This window comes from Muntiacus reevesi, chromosome 4 (assembly GCF_963930625.1).
Source record: "Muntiacus reevesi chromosome 4, mMunRee1.1, whole genome shotgun sequence".
In the NCBI taxonomy this organism is placed as follows: Eukaryota; Metazoa; Chordata; class Mammalia; order Artiodactyla; family Cervidae; genus Muntiacus; species Muntiacus reevesi.
The window spans coordinates 76724059-76748920 of record NC_089252.1 but is presented as its reverse complement, the minus strand read 5'-3'; the positions used below and the strand labels follow the sequence as shown (position 1 = coordinate 76748920).

The window sequence follows — 24862 nt, the reverse complement described above, 5'->3', positions numbered from 1 at the left end:
ACTCCATTCAGGCTCCCATTGTAAATTCCATCTGTGTGCTATCATTTCCTGACTCAGAAACAGGAAAATGTTTAGGCCATAAATTTCCCCCAGGACCTTGCTTACTTGGCCACAAAAATCATTCCCTCTGAAGTTCATCAGCTCCAAAGGTTTAAGACCATGTCTGTCTGTGATTCCCTCTGCCCATTTACTTAAGGGCCTTCTCCCCATCTCTCTATTTTCCTTCCAGAAACTTAATCCTCCATGAAGGGAAATGAAACTGGAATGTTTATGAGGAAAACTCGGGCAAATCAGAAGCTCTTCGGTCCTCATGTGAGAAGTTTGAAGTGTCTAGCTGGACCAAAGTTGAAGCTAGTCAAGTGTCAAACTATAACTTGACTGAGAAACTGAGGGTGTTAAGAGCAGTTGTTCTCAAACTTTAGCATGCATCAAAAATGACCTGGAAGAGTTTCTGATTCAGGAGTTCTAGTTTAGGGCCTGAGAAAGTGTGCTTCTCACAAATGCCCAGGGACCACACTTTGAGAACCCTTGATGTAGGGGGTGGCTGTACCAGGCCTCAGACATCAAGCAGAACATTATATTCAAAGGTTCAATAACATCTGGATTTGGATTCAGTAAACTTAGTCTGGTACCTACCTACAGACACAGGTTAAGTGCTTTCTATGGTAATGCGGTTATGGCTCTCAATCTAACACACAGTTATACACAAAATATAAAAATATTTATATAGCTCAACTTCATCCTTAGCCTCTATTCAACCAGAGTGGTAAAAATGTGACCTCAACTAATTTAACTTCCTCCTTCCACCTGCAGAGAATATCTCTAGGCTCTGGGTGTTTATGGAAAATCATTGGGGTTGGGGGAGGATCAGAGCTTGCATTCTGGTCCTTGCTGTCATCTATCCACACAGCTGTCAAATGAAATCACCATCACCTTGCTTGGCCTATAGGCTTCAATCCTCTCTGATCGTCACTGACAAGCCCCTCACCCCACGATGCATGACCCCTTCTGGCCCAGCACTATTTCTGGGCCACACTGGGAACCTGGAGACTGCCAGCCATGTCCTTTCTGCTCCCCAGGGTTCTGCCCAGAAGGCAGGGCAAAGGGTCCCGCTCTGGGGTTTGCTGCATCTTATTGTTATCAGACTTGCTATGTCTCTTCTCCTTCCAACCTTTACCTCCCCTGCCTCTGCCAAGAACAGCGGACTCTGCTCATCTGAGGGAGAATCTCTCTTCAAAACTCTTGCCCCCACTCATTCTGGCCACATCCAGTGTTCTCAGTGTTCCCCTAAGGGCTTTAGACTTCTGGAAATCAAAGCAAGAAAGATTCTTATTTGTGTTTTCTGCCCTGACATTTCCTTCCCTCAGTTAATGAGCACAAAATGGCCTAGCTGCTTAAAAATAGGGAAGACTGCATAAATAAAACAGCCATAAAGGGGTGAAAAAAATGTAAATACACATACACATTAGCATTTTAGAATTAATATCTATTATTATTTTATAATAACTGGGGGGGGGGCTCCAAAATCACTGTAGATGGTAACAGCAGCCATGAAAGTGAAAGATGTTTGCTCCTTGGAAGAAAAGTTATGACCAACCTAGACAGCATATTAAAAAGTAGAGACATTACTTTACCAACAAAGGTCCATCTAGTCAAAGCTATGGTTTTTCCAGTAGTCATGTATGGATGTGAGAGTTGGACAATAAAGAAAGCTTAGCGCCAAAGAATTGATGCTTTTGAACTGTGGTGTTGGAGAAGACTCCTGAGAGCCTCTCGGACTGCAAGGAGATCCAACCAGCAATCTTAAAGGAAATCAGTCCTGAATATTCACTGGAAGGCCTGATGCTGAAGCTGAAACTTCAATACTCGGGCCACCTGATGTGAAGAACCAACTCATTGGAAAAGACCCTAATGCTTGGAAAGATTGAAGGCGGGAGGAGAAGGGGACGACAGAGGATAAGATGGTATCACCGACGCGATGGACATGAGTTTGTGTAGGTTCCGGGAGTTGGTGATGGACAGAGAAGCCTGGCATGCTGCAGTCCATGGGATCACAAAAAGTCGGACACAACTGAGCGACTGAACTGAACTGATTATCTTACAATATCTGAATTCTCCTGTTTAATTTTCAAGGCAATCCTGTTAGGTAGATATTATTCTTCCCATTTTACAAGTGAGAAGATTGGGGTACAGAGAGATTAGAAAGCCTTGCCTCAAGTCACATATGCCAGATTTGAACTCAGGGCTTCTGGTTCTGAATCCAAGGCTTATTCCACTGTATTGCAGCTTGTTCTCCCAAAGAAGAAAGGAAGAAAGTGAAGCCTGTCAATGGAGAAGGCATAGCCCAGAATACTGATCAGTGTTAGGAAATTATTTGGCCCATTAGATACGACTAATCCAAGGCATAGTTACCATAAAGCAAAGTAATAAAATAAACCAAGAGACAAGATGCAAGGGAAAAGACCCCAAGTCAAGGCCAAGGTCAAGTGCTAACTGCTTCTGGACTATAAGAGACAGGTTAGAAATATAGAAAATTAAGACCAAAACCAAAGTGTCCTATGCTCCTCAAATCTTAATCTGGTCAGGGGTCGGGAATGCAGGAGTCACAGAAGTAAATTAAGGCACTGACAGTAAGAGCTGGACCTTAGACTATGAGACTATCCTTCTTACAAGAGGTAGATTCCCCATTCCTCAAATCTAAGCTGATCTTAAGACTTGCACTGACAGAATATGGTGGAAGTGATGTCATGTAAGTTCCAGAAGACTTGCAGCTTCCACCTTCAACCTCTTGGAACCCCAAGACCATGGTGGTAGGAAGAAGCCTAAAATGAATTATCATATTCAAGGAGAGGCCCAGACATTTCTGCTAGCCCAAATGAGCCCATCTCCCAGGTGACCTTCCAAATGAATGTAGTCATGTGAGCCAGCCCAGGCAAAATCAGCCTAAAACCACCCAGCAAACCCCCAAAATAGTGAAAAGTAATATACTGCTGTTGAATTAAGCCACTAAGTTGTAGGGTGATTTGTTATGCAACACTACCTAACTGATACAACTTGAATGTACAAGCTGAGAGCCACTCTCAGGTCATTGAGGTGCCTATGCTGGATTGATGCTGCAAAATATTACTACAGTAACACAGTGAGGTAAAAGCCCTTTTGGTGAGGCTCCCTTGCACTTCTTTTCCTGATACACAGATCAAGTCTACACTCCACGCCCAGAGCGTGATTATAGATTCATGCTCCCTTCTACACAGACCAAAGATTTCTTCTGAAAACAGAACTACATACAACTAAACAGAAACTAGCAAGAACGTGTAGAAAATTATTCAAAAAAAGAATGTTAAGAGAGCTCTTTCTACATGAAAGCAAGGAATTGTTTACATAGGAAAATGTGTGCTGAAACCAATTTTTTTTTTTTTTTTTGCTTTTACAGCACATTAGGTTCTGCTTCCAAGATTTATTGAGTCATGAAACATGTTAACTGTGGCAGGCTGAGTTCCAATTAAACACAGAAGCCAAGGGTCATTTACCTACACCTAAATGCTTCTTCAGTAATAACAGACTCATGAACAAAAGGAACTTGCTCCAAAGAGAATATGACAATTTGTGAATATAGCTGTCATTTTCATTCAGACACAAATGGCTCTAGACCAGAAAATCGCATTAGCTCAAAACATGATATGGAACCCACTGCTAACAGGAAATGTTTCTTGCATGTGGGTAATTCCCTACAAAATCAGCAACCATGATGATAAAAAAATACTCTAGCTTCTTGACTTATCATCTCTCTTGACAGGATGCCTTAGCATATTTTAGTTTTACAAAATACCAGAATGTTTTCGCAGAGTAACCAAATTCCTAAAATAAAATTATATATACTTTAAAAGCAATACTATCACAACATACTGCAGTGGTGTTTGGGGTTTGATGATGACAATCCTTTTCAGGAAAAAAAGGTATCTCACGGTTGGGGCTGGGCAGAGAATACAGATGGTATCTGGCGGCTCCTTCATAGCGGGTCACTTTGCACACCTTAGTCGCTTTTAAATGCTATCTACAGAGACCCTCTCAGTCTTTTCCTTCCTCTCTCTTTCTCGTATTTCTTGGCCTATTCCCTTTGTTGATTTCAATCACTTGGCCGTTTCTAACCCCTCCTTTCCTTGAACCTTAGTCCACTCTTTACTCCCTTACCTGATAGACAGAGTACAGCTGCTCCTCACAGGACAGCCCCGCATTCTCTGGTATCAGCACAAAGAAGGAATTCTCTCTCAGACAGGGTATGGTTACCCTGCAATTTCCCACATCCTTTCTCAAAGATACAGTCAGTCCCAGCTCCCGCCCCCCTCTGTCTCTCCATCCAATCTCTGATAAAACAATGAGTATATTTGGTTGGTTACAATCAGATGGAGTCAAAGTAGACTTAATCATAAGCAACTTCTAAATGGTACTTTCAAACATTTCCCTAAACTGGTAACAGACATAGCTTCTAACATATAGAAAAGGAAAAATATCTTCAAATCAAGAATTACTGAGTGTCTGGCACAAGCTGGGGATAAAGATCTACGTAAGGCCTATGCTCTGCTGTTAGGAAGAAACTCTTGCATAAATTATATATAATTTTTATATTATATACAATATAAATATAACATAAATATTTTTTATTTATAAAATAATATAAAAAGAATAGCAATCAACTGTTTGATGGAAAACCTGACAAACATCACCTAGTAACACCAATTTGAGAGAATTCAAGACACTGAGCTTCAAAAAATAACACTTGCTTTGCAGGATGATTATTACAGGGAGTAAAATTAGAATATGATTGAATGTATCTTGCAACTGTGCAATTCAATTTCAATTCCATTCAATGAAATTCTATTCCATTCAACATTTATGTAGCGCCTACTTTGGACCAGGTCCTGTGCTAGAGAGACTGGAAATAAAAATAATCCCTGAAACTAAAGCACCCAAGGACTAAGGGAGTAAGTGGAGAGACACATTAAATAATATAGTATGATTATGTGCCATAATAGAAATACAGAAAATTACTAGATCTTAGATGAGAGATGAAAAGTACCTAGCCAGGGGTACAGACAGTAGGGAAAAAAGGAAAAGGGCATCATGGGATGCTATAGAAACTGAAAAAGTGAAAGTCGCTCAGTCATGCCCAGCTCTTTGCAATCCCACGGACTATACAGTACATGGAATTCTCCAGACCAGAATACTGGAGTGGGTAGCCGTTGCCTTCTCCAGGGGCTTCTTCCCATACCAGGGATAAAACCCAGGTCTCCCACGTTGCAGGCTGATTCTTTACCAGGAAGCTACCAGTAGATAATAATAAGAGTAACTATCTCTCATTAAGACCCTTCTATACACTAGGGGTTTCTTTTTGCCTTTTTTTTTTTTTTGCCTTTTCTTACTGTTACAGAGTTCTCAAGGCAAGAATACTACAGTGGTTTGCCATTCCCTCCTCCAGTGGACCATGTTTGTTTAGAGCTTTTCACTATGACCCATCCATCTTTGGTGGCCCTGCATAGCATAGCTCATAGCTTCATTGAGTTATGCACGCCACGACAAAACTGTGATCCATGAAGGGGTCAAAGTTATGGTTTCTCCAGTAGTCATGTATAGATGTGAAAGCTGGACCATAAAGAAGGTTGAGCACCAAAGAATTTATGTTTTCCAATTGCGGTGCTCTCGGAGAAGACTCTTGAGAGTCCCTTGGACTGCAAGGAGATAACAACCAGTTAATACTAAAGGAAATCAATCCTGAATATTTACTGGAAGGACTGATGCTGAAGCTGAAGCTCCAATAGTTTGGCCACCTGATGCAAAGGGCAGACTCATCGGAAAAGATCCCAATGCTGGCAAAGATTGAAAGCAACAGGAGAAGGGGCCAGCAGAGGATAAGACAGCTTGATAGCATCATTGACTCAATGGACATGAATCTGAGCAAACTCTGGGAGATAGTAAAGGACAGGGAAGCCTGGCGTGCAGCAGTCCATGGGGTCACAAAGAGTCAGACACAACTTAATGACAGAACAACATATGGTGGTTAGTAAATTAAGCACTTGACAGGCAATATTCATGATAAATAAAAACAAGATAGTGGACTCCCCTTCTTGAAAACATAGTACCCTATTAACTTACAGAGTCTGGCTCTGGTGGCAGCCAGGGCTATTGGCCTGGAGAGAATAGCAGTCAGTTGCCCTGATGGAAGGGAGAAAACATTAAAGCATAAGTGAAAAGTGATGTTTTCTCATCCTGCTCTGTCACTGTGTGGCTCCAGGGATGTCCTTTAGCTCACTAGTCCTCAGTTTCCTCATCTATAAAATGAAGACATAATACCAGCTGACCTTGTGGGTTTGGTTGCTGGGATAATGGATGTATAAAAGGCTTTCAAGTTTGTTGAATGCTCTTCAGGGTAAAGGTCAGACTAGAAACTCACTTGCCTATAGGCCCAGGGAATTAACATAAATGAGTAACATAACTGAAGCAGGCAGATGGGGACTGTGCGAATTGTATCAGTATTGTATCTGTCAACTATACTGCATAACAAATCACCCCACAAGGTAGTTGCTTAAACCAACAACAGTATATTACTTTTCGCTATTTTATGGGTTTGTTGGGTAGTTTTTCTGCTGGTTTTGCCTGGGCTCACTCATATGGCTACATTTGTCTAGAATGCTGGCTGGGGGCTAGGCTGGTTTGGACCTGCACAGCTCCTCTTTGTTGGTTAATGACAAAGATTGCCAGGGAGGAAACTGGGCGCCTTGCTGCCAACCTATTTTTCTTGAAACATTGAAAGATTTGGCTGTGTGTTTATCTGTAAGTGTGTGTGTGTGTGTGTGTGTGTGTGTGTGTGTGTGTGTGTGTATAAATCCCTGATTTTTAAACCTTAACTAATTTCTTTTAATGGAAAACACTGTGTGACCCTACAAAACATATCTATGGACTAGATTTGGGGTTTGGGCCACCAATTGGTAACCTCCACATAAACTAATGTTTTCAGCCTTGGAGAAGAAAACATGAGTGTATTAGTCCTAATTCCTCCTCCAGGGATATATCTAACAATGTGATGGATATCTCTGAATTCTTCAGAAACTAAGACTCCACTCAGATGGAGGATGGTTAAGTACATGCTGACCATAAACACGTAGAGCCCAGACTGGGTGAAACCAGAAGGTTAATGATTAAGATTCCTGAGACATCACCCCATTACCTCACCACCAACCAATCCAAAGAAAGTTATGCACCTTGAAGCCCTCATCCCAAATGCTGCCTTTAAAAATCCTTCTCTGAAAGCTATTGGGGAGTTTGGGTCTTTTGAGCATGAGTCACCTGTATTCCCTGCTGGGCCCTGCAATAAACACTATATTTCCTTCACCACCCAGTGAAGTAAACTGTCTTTACTGCATCGTGGGCGAGCTGACCCAAGTTTTATCTGATAACAGTAGAAAACTCCAGGGGCTTCCCTGGTGGCTCAGTGGTAAAGAATTCACCTGCCAATGCAGGAGACCCAGGTTTGATCCCTGATCCGGGAAGATCCCACTAGCTGCAGGGTAACTAAACCCAAGCACCACAACTACTGAGCCTATGCTCTAGCGTCCATGCTTTGCAACAAGAGAAGCCACCACAATGAGAAGCCAGTGCACTGTAACTAGAGAGAGAGTAGCCCCCGCTCGCCGTAACTAGAGAAAAGCCCATGCAGCAACAAAGACCCAGCACAGTCAAAACTTAATATGAATAAATGAATAAAATTTTTAAAAAAATAAAACTCAAAAGTTTAAGCGTTGATAAGTGAAAGAATATATAACCACTAATGTAAAACACTGAAAGACTGGTTGATGGGCAAAAATACAACATGCTCATTTTCCATATGCTGGTTTCAGAGTCATGGTACACAAAGGTCTGTAAGAAATATCTAACAGTTCTTAGAATTATTAGACTTGTTTGAGAGCTATAGATCAATAGCTCTATAAAATTATAGATCAATTATAGATCAATATAGGAATTATAGATCAATATAGGAATAATCAACAAAGAATTGGAAACTTAGCCACAAAGATACCCTCTTCCCCCACTCCTCCATTTCCCTCATCCAGGCCAATCCCTTCTCCCTGAAAGGGACTTCATTTCGAGGGGCATGTTTCTTATGCCTGCTTCAAGTCCTCTTCATAAGCCTCACTAAAAGCACTGAATTACATTGATCCCTGAGCATAGCTCTGGGCTCCAGGGCAGTAACCAAGCACCATGAGGACATGGTTAAAACCCTGGAGGAAGTTCCTTAGATGTGCAGAGAATTAACTTTGGGATTTTACCACAGTTATGGGACACAAGTCAGCTGCAGACAGAAACACCATGGCCTCCTTGTCACATGCAATGGCTGCCCTCTACTACAGAGACTCTTTATTATAATACCCAAAGTCCAAGGCACCCACTCAGACACCAGGATGTTTTAAATAAATTTCAGAAGCTAAGAACCATGCTTGCAATCTTCTTTTTGTACTCATGAAAATATGTCTGCACGTCTTCAACCAGTTTGGTAAGTACTTACAAAGTACCTACCATGCACATAGCCCTCAGAGACCCACAGGCTTTTCCTTCACAGTGGACCTCTGGAGTCACGCAGCCTCATCTTTAAATTCCAACTGCAACCTCTATTGGTTCTGAGTCTGATTAAGTTATTTAACTGTTTAGGGCCTTAATTTTCTCATCAACAAAAATAGAATTAAAATGCTACATTCATTTATTTATGTGCTCATGGGTACATTCATCCATTCAAAACTCCTACCATGTAGCTTTACCTATACTGAGTGCAGGGTACTCTCACAGTGTCGAGGAAAAAGATGTTCTTGACTCTCTTAGGGTGCCTAGCTGGGTCTAAAGTTAAACTGATATAGACAGATTAACAGGAGAAAAGCATACAAATTAATGAAAGATAAGTTTTACGTTGGGGCTTCCCAGGTGGAGTTAGTGGTAAAGAACCCACCTGCCAATGCAGGTAGACAGGAGATGCAGGTTCGATCCCTAGATCAGGAAGATTCCCTGGAGGAGGGCATGGCTACCCACTCCAGTATTTTTGCCTGGAGAATCCCATGGACAGAGGAGCCTGGCAGGGTGCAGTCCATAGGGTCACACAGAGTCGGACATGACTGAAGCAACTGAGAATGCACACACAAGTTTTATGTTACATGGGTGGCTTCATAAGGAAATGAAGCCCCCAAGAAACAGTCAGACCTGAGATGTTAATGCTAGGTTTGATGGAGAGGGGACAGTCAGGGAGGAACAGGGAATGTTAAGGAGTAGGAGTGAAATTAAACAAGATCTGCTTGTTAGAATTCTTCTCAGGATCCCTTTGTCTTCAGAAATAAGGATGCACATTTCAAGTACAAATATGCCCTGCTTTTCGAAAGCTGGCTTTATGCCACTTCAGTTTTACAGAAGACCCACATTTTCCTGTTTCTGATAACTGAAAAAAATCTGAAAAGGATCTTCATTTTTTTTAAAAAAAAAAAAAAAAAAGGAAAGAAAGAAAAAGACAAAAAAAAAGAAAAGAAAAGAAAATAGCACTTAGCATTTGTTTTGAAGCAAATGCTTCACACCCAGAGCACCCAGAGCAGAGTGGCTACGCCAGGCTTCTTCCCTGGGAACTACACTCAGCATCTCAGCATCTGAGTACCCTAGCTTTGAACAATGTCTGTGAGTATCTGTGCTTTTTCTTGATTGACTTCATGCATCCATTAGCAAGATGTGTCCTGAGGTAATTGCTTCTTCACCTTATGCCACTTCGGCTTACAAAAGACTTCACAGGAATATGCTACTTTCAGTAGCAGGGGAAATCTTTACAGGGAGGACACTTCTCTTATGAAGGTTTTATGACCTGTTTCAAGGGAAAAGGGCGGGGAGAAGGGCAGAGTGACCTTCCTGTTTCTGCTGTGTTCTCAAATTCCTTCAGCTTAAAATATCCAATATGCCAAGGTGCCATATTTTGAGGTAGCATGTCCTGAACCCATCACAGGCATGGTTCCTGTTGCGCTGGAGCTCAGATCTTACTGGGTTGTTAGGAAATCAAGTGAGATCATATGTGCAAGTCACAAGACACAGTGGTTCATGCACAGAATTCAATTAATGCTAGTTTCTTTCTGAAGAGTACCATAATATGCCATTCAAAAATATGCCTTTTTGGCATGCTGATTATTTTAAGTTAAAGGCAATTGGAATACCAGCAAAAGCAAGAAAAGCTCTTCATCTTCTCAACTGCTTAAAACTAGAGTATAAATTTCCCCTTTTGTAAAGGAAATTTACATTTAGGAAGGAACTTTCCATTTATAAAGGTGTCTCTGTACCAGGAAGAAAGACAACTTTTATTACCTAAGAAACTCTTGTCTACATAACAAGACAATTATATTTCCTCCTCTCACTTTGTCATAACCTTCATCTCCTATCCAGAAGCCCAAAACCCTTTTCCTTTGTCTAGCCTCAGACATCTGGCCACTTTCTTGAGTTTTATTTCTTTGCAAAACTTCCATGTGTACCTGTGTAATTAAAACTGGTTTTCTTCTCTTGTTAATCTATGTCTTATCACCTTGATTCTCACGCAAAGTCATGAACCTAGAAGGGGAGAGGAGAAAAGATTTTCCTCCCCTACGCGTCCTTCCTATAGATCACAGTACACAAGCTCAGGGTCATTGGCGACCAACATAAATGAGTGCAGCAGCCAGGACTGTGGCCACCGGGAGAACACATGTCCCCCCCAGATGACAGTGACCCAGTCAGCATCAGCCAGTCATTTCTGGGAGCGGTTGTCAGGCCAAAGTTTCAGGTCTTCCAGTTGTAAAAAGAAACAGGAAAATTGGATGTGGAATATCCCTATTTTTAAATGCTGGCAACTAACATCCAAACCATAGGTAGACCAAATAAAAGACATCAGACCCAGTGCTGTTTACACCTTCCCAAAGAAAGTCGGGCATTCAGGGTAACTCCCAGTTTTAAGCACCATCTGAGGTACTATTATGCAGCAAGACCAAGGGACTCTCTAGTGAAATCCTTATTTCACTCCAGCTTGGTCTCAATCAATCAGCCTAACTCTCTTCACACTCCAGTGAAATAGGAACCTGGTGTGACAGGATCATTATCAGCAGAGGAAAGGACCATCTCATCATGGGTCAGCAGCCTGCATTATATAAACGAGTCTAAGGGCTCAATATGAGGAAACAATGGAAATGCACTCAACAGGGCAGTGAGGCGCAAGGAGTACAGGAACCTAGTTGTGCTGATCAGACGTACAGGGCCAATCACAAATGGAGCAGGAGCATTCAGTCAGCACTTTAAGGTGATATTTTCCCAGTTTGACACTCCCTGCTTTCATGCTTCATTCGTCTCTGACTCATTCTTTCTGGCTCAATCTATTTTGTTTATGGATTTAATATTTGGCACTATTCCTCTAAAGAGTTCACTAGTTCCCTCTGTCTTCTCTTCCTCCTCTTGCTCCAGAACAGGGCAGATGGAAAACCAAATAACAAACAATGACAGATGTAAAAAGATATGGATATTTATACTGCTTCAGTTTGGGGCCCCAAATGAAGCTGAGCCAACAAATGTAAGAGTGAAGTTGGCTCATTCCTTGCAGGAGAGTCTAAGCATTATAGCCTCTGACAAATGCCCTGCTTTATAAAATCAAGTACTTTTAATTTATTGCTGCAGATTCACATTTTCTATCTGAATATGTTTCTTTTACTCTGCCACTTAAGGGCAAGAGCGTTCCATGAGTCAGGGATGCCCTGATAGATGTGAGTTACCTAGAAGTCCACCGTACACTCCGAGAAGACCAACATCCCGTAGTCGTCTCACCTGTTAGGAAGGTGTAGGGACTATGAAATTGGTACCCAGCTGCATTCCTGGATGTGCATGGGACACAATAGCCCCATGGAAAAGATGTTGAACACAGCCCACAAATGGAATATGCTACAATCTGCATGATGGACCTTTTAGTTCCTTTAAAAAGGCCCAACTGTTAGAAGGGACAGTAGGGCACTAAGAGGAAATCATCATAAAGGAGGGAATCTGGCAGGGTGGATGTCTTAGTCATCTCAGGCTGCCATAACAAAATACTATATCTAAAATAAATATTTGGATTATATTTCATGAGACTGAAAATTATTTTCATGGGAAACTGAGCTTGGCAGTACCCTATGTATATGGTCGCAAATAGCCCTAAATTGCCAAATGTAGTATATTACTCGGAGAAGGCAATGGCACCCCACTCCAGTACTCTTGCCTGGAAAATCCCATGGATGGAGGAGCCTGGTGGGCTGCAGTCCATGGGGTCGCTAGAAGTCGGACACGACTGAACAACTTCACTTTCACTTTTTACTTTCATGCATTGGAGAAGGAAATGGCAACCCACTCCAGTGTTCTCTGGAGAATCCCTGGAGAATCCCAGGGATTGCGGAGTCTGGTGGGCTGCCGTCTATGGGATCACACAGAGTCAGACACGACTGAAGTGACTTAGCAGCAGCAGCGGCAGTATATTATTTCACCTCGCTGACGTCTGATATTGTTGACAATTCCTTTCTTGAAATTCTCCCCTCCCTTAACTGCCTTTTCCCTCCGAACCCCTCTGGCCACTTGTGGAATGCCGCAGCCAAGCCTGCATGGCAGTAAGAAGAGGCTAAGAGGCAGTGAGAAGGCAGAACACACGAGGAAGTGCCTGTGAACAGCGAGCAATTACCTTAAGTAGTAATACCTGGATCCTTGAGGGCTGCCAGCCCCCTCCCCAGCCTGAAGAGCAGTGAGGGGCAGATCAGACTTCAGAGAGACAGCACTGACCCCTGAACTCTGGTCAAAAAACTCCATGAGGAGCAGAAGAAACCCCAGCATCTATTCATTCAGTGTTTGCTTGCACATTAGGGAGTAAGCTAAAATGAAAGCAATCTTGAACCTGTCCAACTGGTCCTTCTTGCCAGGCTTTGAACCTGTAATAGGCTTTGAACCACTCTATTATAGGCTGGCCTAGTTCACCACTCCTCAGTCTTCTCAGGGATCTCCTCTTCCTCCTCCTGCCCTGAACTGTTATGGTTCCACAAGGTTCCCTGCTCAGCCCTTTTCTCACTGTTCACTCTACAGGTAACCTTAGTAGCCATCTGGTTTCAACAAGCATTCATTTACTGATGATCCCTAATTCTATTATCTCCTAACCAGAAATGAGCTTTAGATTCGTGTACCACAGCTTAGTACATGTCCCCAAAATCCCTCAAACTCCACACATCCAAAACTCCATTGATTTTGTCCTTCCACAATCCAGTCCTCCTCTTAATTCTCTTTCTTAGTCAACTGGTTCTCCATCAACCCAGCTGAACAAGTCAGAAAACCAAAACCTTATCATCAGAGATGGCTCTGAGTTTCTTTAAATGCATATTAGAAGGTACTATAAGGATACAAGGAAGATCCCTTGGAGAACAAAATGCAACCCATTCAGTATTCCTGCTGGGAAAATCCCATGAACAGAGGAACCTGGTGGGCTATGGTCCATGGGGTCACAAAGAGTCGGACACAACTGAAGTGACTAAGCACACAGCACATAAAGATACAGATGAATCATGTTGGCTCTTTTATTTTATTTTATTTTATTTTTCATGTTGGCTCTTTTAAAAGATCAGTGATATTAGTGACTGGGAGGTGTGGTGTGTTTATAGTTCTCAGAGGACTACTGAATATGTCTTCAGTAAGTTTTTCCTTCTCTATCTGCACTGCCATATTCTTCACATTGTCTTTTGCCTGATTCACTGCAATAAGCTCTCATGCAATCTCCCTCATTCATATTCTTACACCTACTGCTGCCAAAGGGATGTTCTTTAATTTTAAATATGTTTAAATAGTTTTTTCTTACTATAGAATTAATACATGTTTATTGTGTACATTTGAAAAGAGTCTGTAATAACACAAAAAAGATAATCACTGTTAACATCACATTATATATACCTCTGTCCATTTTCTATAAATATAAATCTTTAGATAAAAATGATTATACCATACATACTTTATAATGTCCTACTTTTTAAAACTGGTGTTATGAAAATAAATAAATAAATAAAATTAGAGTTGTGAAAGTTTCTAGTATAAAATTATCTAATACAAAAATATTTTTAAAAGATGCTCTAATAAACATCTTTGTACACACGTGTTTGTTCATATCATAAGTATCTCTTTTGGAGTAACATTGTCAGGTCAATGGGGATGCATATATTTAAGACTTTGAATTTCTGCCAAATACTCCCTGGAAAGGTTATATTCATTTATTATATTTCCACCATAGAGTTGTCATTTTAATGTAGAAATGAGATCATTACAAAAAGACTTGAAAGAAAGTTACAGGTTCAAAAATACAGACCAGAGAAGGCTCAGAAATAAAGCTGTTGTGGTCATTTGGGGCAGCAGGTTTCTTAGCTGTAGCCCACTAGAGTCTTCCTGATGAAACATAAAGAGGTCAAAACATGAGTTTTCTTCAACTCTTAGAGCAAATGCCATGCAAGGCCAGGGACTTTCATTTCCATGTATGACTAAGTACTTAATAGCTTCCTTTGTTAATTATTAAGAGTGATTAAAATTTTATAGTCTTCAAAAAAAATAAAGTGCAGTGCTGCCCATTATCAAAAACTTTGCCATGCAAAGTTTGGCAATGACACAAATTTCCTGCCACGCATGTGACAATATAGATCACTGAAATTTCTATAGTTTTCAAGAAGAATGATTTTGAGGGAGGCTAACCCATGGATGGAGGAGCCTGGTAGGCTACAGTCCATAGGGTCGCAAAGAGTTGGACATGACTGAGAGACTTCACTAAGGAGACTTAACAGCGTCTTAAGTTTCAAATAGAGCCCTTCTCATATGTGTTATTTCATGGGTCAAATGTAGCTGTTTTTCTGGTTTCACCATGTACTTCATGCATAAACGTTATGATGTTGCCATTTGGTGTAGCTATCTTGTTCCTCCCTAGTTCTTTGCTATTATCAAACTCTCTTCCCACAAGAAGTGGAATGGAAGAGTTAGGTGTATTATGATAATTATGCCAATTAACGTGTTTGCAAATCATTGGTCTGAATGCCTCAAAATCTCACTACCCTGAGTCTAGGTTAATTTATTGGGTTGGTTAACCTAGTAAAGAGGCCTGGTAAATTACTACCTATAAGATGAACAGATGTTTGAGGTAGGAAAGAAAACAGAGTGGCTAAAAGCAATTTTGAGAAAAAAAATGATAGGAGTTTCACAGACTCACCCTTTCTCCTTTCAACTCCCGATTTTTAAAACAGTGGTCTTATGTAACAGAATATATGCAGGAAATATATTATATGAATACACACACACACACACACACACACACATATGTATTGTTGTCATTTAGTCGCTAAGTCATCTTCAGCTCTTTGTGACCCCATGGACTGCACCCGGCCAGGTTCCTCTGTCCATGGGATTTCCCAGGCAATATGGAGTGGATTACCATTTCCTTCTCCAAGGGATCTTCCCACTCCAGGGATCAAACCCATGTCTCCATTATTGGCAGGGAGATTCTTTACTGCTGAGCCACAAGCGAAGCCCATTTATATGTATATACATATATTAATATCTACATATACAGGACTCTATTAAGCATTAGCAGGACTAAGAGGTCTGAACCACCTATTAGCCTAACAGAAACAAAAACGAGGTTGTGTTGAGAACTGCACCAATACTGTTTTGTACTCAGCTCAAGCTATCCAGCCGCTGGCCTACAGATTCATGAAACTTCTGCTTTGAATTTGAAAGACTAGCAGGAAAGAGGAGAGAGATCTTCCTACACGAGTGATTATTGGAGGAGACAGAGACATTTGTATAACTGGTTCTGATGATCTGTTCAAAGCTTCCCTATGATTTTTAAATATATAGGATTTACCTTGACAAACAGCTCATGAGAGGAGTTGAAAATCTGGTATCCACCAGTCCAGCTTGCATTTCAACAGGAATTCTGTAATGTTACCAGCCTGAGAAAGAACTGCTCCACAACACGTGGCAGTACATTTCCACTGCCTTATGGAGAAAGAGAGAAAGAGAAAATTAGCTAAATCAATTCTGCTTGATTCTGCTCACATCTCTACTGCCAAGAGTAGCAGTTACTCACCAAAAGGCACTAGAAACACCCACACACCCAGAAACATGTGCAGTCAGGCATTTGTTAGACTATAACTTAATAAGCAGGTTGTTTTCCATTATCTAGGCGTATAGTTAAAATATCCAGTAATACCAGAATTTAACTCACCTCAACAGCAGAATTTTATGTGTGCTCCTAAGTCAGTTACTTATCATCCAAGACAAAGTTCCAAAACTTTTCTCTGCCCATCCTCTAAGGTAGGGTGAAACATCACCAGTGAGAGTCACTGACAGGCTACAAGTAAGGGCAGGAGGATAAATGCAATGAAAGAAAAAGAAAAGAAGGGATAAAGTGGAAAGAAAAGTGAGGAAAGAACAAAAACAGCAGAACATTTAAAAGATAAATGTGAATGATTTCATGTGTTACACTACTGAATTGTCATAGGTTGTATTTATTCAGCATCATCTACCCTAAGCTGGACACTATTCTAAGTGCTTTTACATGCCTTATTTAATTCATTCAACACACATTTGTGGCATACCTTCTGTGTGCGAAGCATTGTTCTAAGTAAAGAATGTTCTGTAGAGAACAAAATAGGTAAAAATCTCCCTCTTGGAACTTACATTTCAGTAGGGAAGATCTTACATAATCATTAAATAAAGAAAAGAGACAAAAAAGGCATGTAAGAAGGGACAGAAAAAGAGAGTTTAGACAGAAAGACACAAAGGGACAGAAAAAAAGAATTTAGGGAAAGAGATATAAAGAGGATAAGGGTCAGAGTGCAGTATCATTCTCAAGGCTTTCAGATGCTAGATTAAGAGGACAGGTCTCTGTTCATGCCTCAACTCCTCCAGTATTAAGGTTTTGGAAGGTCCCACCATAACCAATTAGTGAAAAGTCCTAATTGTAAATGTTTGAAGATATATGCTTCTACATTATTTCAAATATATTTAGCAATCTGAAACGCTAACAAAGTCTTCCTGAGTAGATATCCAGCAATATTGTTTTAATAAAAATACAAGGTATACCTGTAATAAGCAACATTCACCTGCACATAAAACTCATGCTTTTCTCAGTCTGTTCCAGTGAAAGGAGGGAAAAAAAACAAACAGTGACCCAAGAAAAGATAAACCAGACATTTGGTTGAATCCCTCATAGATGTCATTTATTGAGGACTTTCTATTTGCTGCATAACAAACTATCCCAAAACTTGGTAGTTTCACAGTGAATTATTTTTTTCTCATGATTCTATAGGTTGGCAGGTTAGTTAAGGTCCCAATGGCTCACTTGCGTGACTGGGACACTTGCTATTCAGCTGGGACATTGGTTCCCTGGTGCCTCTTTCTCCATGTGGTCTCTTACCAATTTCCCTAAAGAGTGACATGAGTGGTCTAAGAAAGCAAAAGTGGAAGCTGCCAGGCCTTGTAAGACCTAGGCTTGGAACTGGCCACATTCAAAGACACATCTGCCACATTCTACTGGTCAAAGCAAGTCAGAAGCCCAACAAGATTCTAGGGGAAGGGAAATAGATTCCATCTCTTGTTGGGAGGAGCAGTGATCCTTACAACGATTAGAAGTGCTGGCAGCCATTGTGCAGGCAAGCCATCTCATTTGCCACATGTCAAAAATTGTATATTATCTCAATGAATCTTCAACAGCAACTTATGAAATAGTCACCATTTTATCTCTCCCCTAGTTTACAATGAAGGAAAATTAGTTCCTGAAAGGTTAAGTGTCTTCCTACAAGTAGGTGGCAGATCTAAAACCAGATCTTAACCACCTTTAGAGCTCAAATGCACAACTATCCCTCAATACAATAGTCAGTAACATTAGAGGAATTGAACCCCATGTTTTCTCTCCCTTAGGGAAGCAGGAGAACATGGTAATGAAGAGTGCAAACTCAGATCAAACTGCCTTGGCTCTAAATTTCACTAGTTCTGTGACTTTGGGCTAGTTAACTAGGTCTTACGAGGCCTGGCAGCTTCCACTTTTGCTTTCTTGGACCACTCATGTCACTCTTTCGGGAAATTGGTAACAGACCACATGGAGAAAGAGGCACCAGGGAGCCAGTGTCCCAGCTGAATGAGTTCATAGACTCCTAGTCTATCATATTTTTTCATTAATATATAGGATTGTAGACACACCAGTCTCTTTCCAGTGGGGTCCCAAAAGGTTTTCTTGGGAAAGATCGAATTTCAGTAGTTTCCTGAGTGAGAAGCAGGAGTAGGGGCATCCTTTCTTTCAATCACATCCCCACAGAAATCCAACCTGCCAAGTGGAATTCTAACAAAATAGGTTGGGAACTATAAAGAAGAAAGAGAAATGTACAAAATGAGTAGAGGAAAGAAGTAGAGTAGAAGTATGAGTGGCTGGTAGAAGAGCAGAAGAACAGGGCAACAATATCTACTCCACAGTACTATTATGAGATAACGCATGCAAAGCACTGCCTGGATGGAGTATGTGCTTCATAAAAACTATTTTTATGATTTTCTGAGTTTATCCTGAATTAGGCAGTTCCACAGTCCCAAGACCATGGTCTCCAGGGCTGTTGCTGATCCTGAGTCTATGTGACTTCATCATCATTGTCCCCACCGGCCTTGCTTCTAATTCTGCTCTGCCCCTGGACTTGCTGCTGCAGTGACCACCGTGGAGGGTCCTGCATCACTGCAGTCCCTCTCTGCTCACTTGGTGCACTTCCAGCTTCCTTCTGGAGCTGCTACTTCATACTAGAGATTTGGTGACAGTCCATGTTTACCTAACAACATTTGCCGTTTGTCAGTGCTCTAATTCTTCTGAACACACAAAGGAAGAACAGCTCTCAGGGACTAATTCTGTTAATACCTTGTTTTATCGGTGACTATTTAAAAAGACTCATGAACATCCCTTTCTAACAAGGGAGGAGGGAATGGAAGTTTCCCCAGTTCAGACCACTCGCCGGATGTTTCCTTTACCAACTCAGTTCCTTTCCAGCTGTCCGTGCTTTGAAAGAACTGACATATTTCAGAATGACCACTAGGTGGCAGGGGTGTCCCACTCCCCAACTCTTTTCCTTCTTTCTGCTTGCAATCTCAAACTACAGCCAAGATACAGTTCCTTTCAAAATGAATGAGTTGCTTTTAAATAAAGGTAACTTATTCATATGAAGTTCAAGTTGAACAATAAATTTCAAGTACATTCTTTTGAAAATTCACTGTGATATCACTAATTCTATCAGAGAGTTCTCACAGGAGTTGTATTACTAAAGCAGTTTTATAGTCTTTGGCTTGAGAGCGCATGGGAAAAGTAAATAAATCTCATCTTGTTTAGGGCACGGCCAAAGCTGATTGTTCTCCTCTCTAGTTGTTATCACCTGACAGACCAAAGGTCTGTTGGGTTAGGAGTTCATGGACTCCAAGTCTATCGTATTTTTTCGTTAATATATAGGATTGGTAGACACATCATTCACTTTCCAGTGAGGTACCAAAAGATTTTCTTGGGAAAGATGGAATTTCAGTAGCTTCTTGAGTGAGAAGCAGGAGTAGGGGCATCCTTTCTTTCAATCATATCTCCACAGAAATCTAACCTGCCAAGTGGAATCCTAACAAAATAGGTTGGGAACTATAAAGAAGAAAGGTAGAGAAATGTACAAAATGAGTACAGGAAAGGCCAGGAATGCTGATAAAACCCTCGCCTTTAGTATTGGGAATCAAGAATTGGCAAGGATTAAAAAAAAAAAAAAAAGAATTGGCAAGGATAGACATTTATTAGGGTAAAATAGATGTCTATGTTTATGGGAGCAATTACCACGCAGTTTGTAATCTGCATCACTATATCTGATAGGAATCATTAAATTTAACCATGTGCTTATTTACTTAGGAGTCACTTTAGTTTCCTATAAAACAACTATCAATTGGAAGGAAATTAGAGGTTTCAATTTCCACAAGTAAATGTTATTTATTCAAAACTGGCATTTTCAGGACTTCCTTGGTGGTCCAGTGGCTAAGACTCTGTGCTCCCAATGCAGGGGGCCGTGGTTCAATTCCTGGTCGGAGAACTAGATCCCACATGCTACAACTAAGACTTGGAGCAGTCAAATAAACACGTAAATATTTTTTTTAATTGGACTTTTCAAGCAAGGACACACTTAGCATTTTCACAGCAGTTCATTTGTTATCAGGGCACTTCATCAGCGTTTTTCTGATATAAACTAAAATACTATTACTCGTTACAATAAATGAGAGTAAGAACTCTAAAGAGCAAATGTGTCCATTTTTTATCTCCTCTGTAGCATTTTAGCCAGAACTCTTGAGCATTCATCCCCCAGCAGAATATGGGCACTTCAGATCAGCAAAATCTGCTCAACCTCACCCTTAAACTTCCTGCTTTTTACCTTGTTTTCAAACCCACAGTCAATTCATAACCAATGACAGGTCATCCTTCAAAATACACCAGAATCTAATTCTCACCACACTCATCCCTAACACCACTAATATCCTAGTTTGAGTCATCATTCTCTCTCACTTAGACCACGGAAATGGCCCGAGGACTGCTTCCATTCCTGCCCTCTAGCATTCTCCATACAGATATACAGAAATCAGATTGATTATATACTTTGCAGCCAAAGATGAAGAAACTCTATACAGTCAGCAAAAACAAGACCAGGAGCTGACTGTGGCTCAGATCAAGAACTCCTTATAGCCAAATCTGGACTTATATTGAAGAAAGTAGGGAAAACCACTAGACCATTCAGGTATGACTTAAATCAAATCCCTTATGATTATACAGTGAAAGAGACAAATAGATGCAAGGGATTGGATCTGATAGACAGAGTGCCTGAAGAACTATGCACAGAGGTTTGTGTAACTGTACAGGAGGCAGTGATCAAGACCAGCCCCAAGAAAACAAATTGCAAAAAGGCAAAATGGTTGTCTGAGGAGGCCTTACAAATAGCTGTGAAGAAAAGAGAAGGGAAGGGCAAAGGAGAAAAGAAAAGATATATCCATTTGAATGCAGTGTTCCAAAGAATAGCAAGGACAGACAAGAAAGCCTTCCTCAGTGATCAATGTAAACAAATAGAGGAAAACAATAGAATGGGAAAGACTAGAAATCTCCTTAAGAAAATTAGAGATACCAAGGGAACATTTCATACAAAAATGTTCACAATAAAGTACAGAAATTGTATGTACCTAAGAGAAACAGAAGATATTAAGAAAGATGGCAAGAATACACAGAAGAACTGTACAAAAAAGATCTTCATGACCCAGATAACCACACTGGTGTGATCACTCACCTAGAGCCAGACATCCTGGAATGTGAAGTCAAGAGGGCCTTAGGAAACATCACTACAAACAAAGCTAGTGGAGGTGATGGAATTCCAGCTGAGCTATTTCAAATCCTGAAAGATGATGCTGTGAAAGTGCTGCACTCAATATGCCAGCAAATTTGGAAAACTCAGCAGTGGCCACAGGACTGGAAAAGGTCAGTTTTCATTCCAATTCCAAAGAAAGGCAAGCCCAAAGAATGCTCAAACTACCCCACAATTGCACTCATCTCACATGCTAGCAAAGTAATGTTCAAAATTCTTCAAGCCAGGCTTCAACAGTATGTGAACCATGAACTTCCAGAAGTTCAAGCTGGATTTAGAAAAGGCAGAGGAACCAGAGATCAATTGCCAACATCCACTGGATCATCAAAAAAGCAAGAGAGTTCCAGAAAAACATCTGCTTTATTGACTATGCCAAAGCCTTTGACTGTGTGGATCACAACAAACTGTGGAAAATTCTGAAAGAGATGGGAATACCTAGAGGGAAGGGATGGGGAGGGAGGTAGGAGGGGGGTTCAGGATGGGGAACACATATAAATCCATGGCTGATTCATGTCAATGTATGGCAAAAACCCCTACAATATTGTAAAGTAATTAGCCTCCAACTAATAAAAATAAAGGAAAAAACAAACAAACAAACAAAAAGAGATACCTGACCACCTGACTTGCCTACTGAGAAATCTGTGTGCAGATCAAGAAGCAACAGTTAGAACTGGACATGGAGCAACAGACTGGCTCCAAATCGGGAAAGGAGTACATCAAGGCTGTATATTGTCACCCTGCTTATTTAACTTATATGCAGAGTACATCATGTGAAATGCCGGACTGAATGAAGCACAAGCTGGGATCAAGATTTCTGGGAGAAATATCAATAACCTCAGATATGCAGATGACACCACACTTATGGGAGAAAGCGAAGAAGAACTAAAGAGCCTCTCGATGAAAGTGAAAGAGGAGAGTGAAAAGCCTGGCTTAAAACTCAACATTCGGAAAACTAAGATCATGGCATCCAGTCCCATCACTTCAAGGGAAATAGATCGGGAAACAATGGAAACAGTGAGAGACTTTATCTTGGGGGGGTGCAAAATCACTGCAGATGGTGATTGCAGCCATGAAATTAAAAGACACTTGCTCCTTGGAAGAAAAGTTATGAGCAATCTAGACAGCATATTAAAAAGCAGAGACATTACTTTGCCAACAAAGGTCCATCTAGTCAAAGCTATGGTTTTTCCAGTAGTCATGTATGAATATGAGAGTTGGACTATAAAGAAAGCTGGGAATTGAGGAATTGATGCTTTTGAACTATGGTGTTGGAGAAGACTCTTGAGAGTCCTTGGACTGCAAGGAGATCCAGCCAGTTCATCCTAAAGGAAATTAGTCCTGAAGTCATTTGAAGGACTGATGTTGAAGCTAAAACTCCAATACTTTGGCCCCCTGAGTCAAAGAACTGACTCATTTGAACAGACCCTGATGCTGGGAAAGATAAGAGGTAGGAGGAGAAGGGGACGATAAGAAGATGAGGTGGTTGGATGGCATCACTGACTCAATGAGTTTGAGTAAGCCCCAGGAATTGGTGATGGACAGGGAAGCCTGGTGTGCTGCAGTCCATGGTATTGCAAAGAGTGGGCCATGACTGGGTGACTGAACTGAAAACCATTCTCCATGTAGTAGCTAGAATGATTCTCTTAAAATCTACATCATGATGATAATGTGTAAAACACTGGCCAAACAACGTACTCATCCTATGTCATCTTCTCCTTCATCCCCTCCTCCCTGGCCATGCTGGCTGGCCTCTTGGCTGGATAGTCCTAGACCTTGTTGAACATGTTTCTGCCCTCAGCCTGGAATGCTCTTTACCTAGATACTCAAATGGCTTGCTTTCCTTCAGGCTCTGCTTTGTCACCTTATCAAAGAGGTTTTCCTGATCACCTGATATTAAATAGGGTTTCCCCTCCATCCATCTAGCACTCTTCATCTCACATCTTGTTTAGTTTTTCTCCATAATACTTATCATCATAGGAATGTAATATGTATTTTTCTTTATTGTCTTTTTCATAGACGAGAAGCTAAAAAAAAAATTCATTGCTGTATCCTTAGTTCCTGAGAATGCATGACATGTTCAAAACAGTCTGTTGTTTAAACCACAGACCTAACAAAACACTATGCGTAGCTATTGTCTTAGGGTAATTTTCCCCACCTATGTGACTTTCATGAGAGACAATTTTTTAAAAGGTATGCATTAAGTAACACTGAATCAAGAGGAAAGAATCTTTTCAATAATTTAATCCCTCTCATTAAGTCAAAAAGGTCTCACTTTGTGCAATTTTGTCTCTAATACTTGATAATTTACCCTTCTAAAAAGAGAATGGGCCTTAACATTTACAACCTTTTGTAGGGAACACTATCTGGCCAGAACTTAATAACCTTGCTTTGTTTCCACTGTATTTAAGGGCACCATCTATTTTAATTATGTTTGGTAACATGTTAATCTCATTTAAATCTTCTAAGAACTCTTATGAGAGAAGTATCAATTTTGCACATGATGAGGTTCCCATGAGACGAAAGTTTCCTTTAAGATAAAATTCACCAACTTAAACTGCACAATGCAGTGTCTCTTAGCATCGTCACAGTGCTCTGAAACCATCACTAATTCTAGAACATTCTCAACACTCCCAAAGAAACCCCACACCCTTTAGCTATCACTTCCTAACCTCCTCATTTCCCCTAGCCCTAAACAACCACTAACCTTTCTGTCTCTGTATATTTGCCTATTATAGACATATCATAAAAATGGAACTTGTGGTCTTTGGGGACAGGTTTTTTTGGGGGTGGCTTGTTCCTGGTTTTCATTTAGCATGTTTTCAAGGTTCATCTATCTGTAGCATGTTTCAGTACTTCATTCCTTTTTTCATGGCTGAATAATACTATATTGTGTGGATATATCACATTTATCTATTTATCAGCTGAGGGGTGTTCCAGTTGTTTTCTCTTTGGGGTTATTATAAACAAAGCTGCTGGCACATTCAGGTGCAAGTTTTTGTTTTAACATGTTTTCACTTTTCTTGAATACACATACCAGTTAGAAATGCTGGACCATACGGTAATTCTGCTTAACTTTTTGAGGAAAGGACAAACTGTTTTCTAAAGTGGCTGTACCATTTTGCATTCCCACCAGCAACACCCAACTGTTCCATTACTTCACACCCTTACTGAAATGTGGACCTGTACTCTTTTTAAAAACTTTAGTCACTCAAATCAGTATTTCATTGTGGCTTTAATTTTCATTTCCCTAATGACTAGAGACCTTGGTCATCCTTCCATGTGATTATAGACTATATGTGTGTCTTCTCCGGAAATATTTGATTTTTTGCCCATTTTTAAACTGAACTATTTTTTTGTTGCTGAATTGTAAAAATTTTCTTTCTAAAGTATCT

The 24862-nt window shown here is 40.6% G+C and overlaps 1 long non-coding RNA gene across 1 annotated transcript in view; it reads right to left on the bottom strand.

Annotated features, from left to right (window-relative positions):
• LOC136166652 (uncharacterized) overlaps positions 1–24862 on the bottom strand; it is a 47979-nt gene that overhangs the window by 22377 nt on the left and 740 nt on the right. The window contains exon 2 of the long non-coding RNA XR_010662968.1: positions 15932–16065. This is a non-coding gene — a long non-coding RNA (uncharacterized lncRNA). The remainder of the gene's footprint in view (positions 1–15931; positions 16066–24862) is intronic.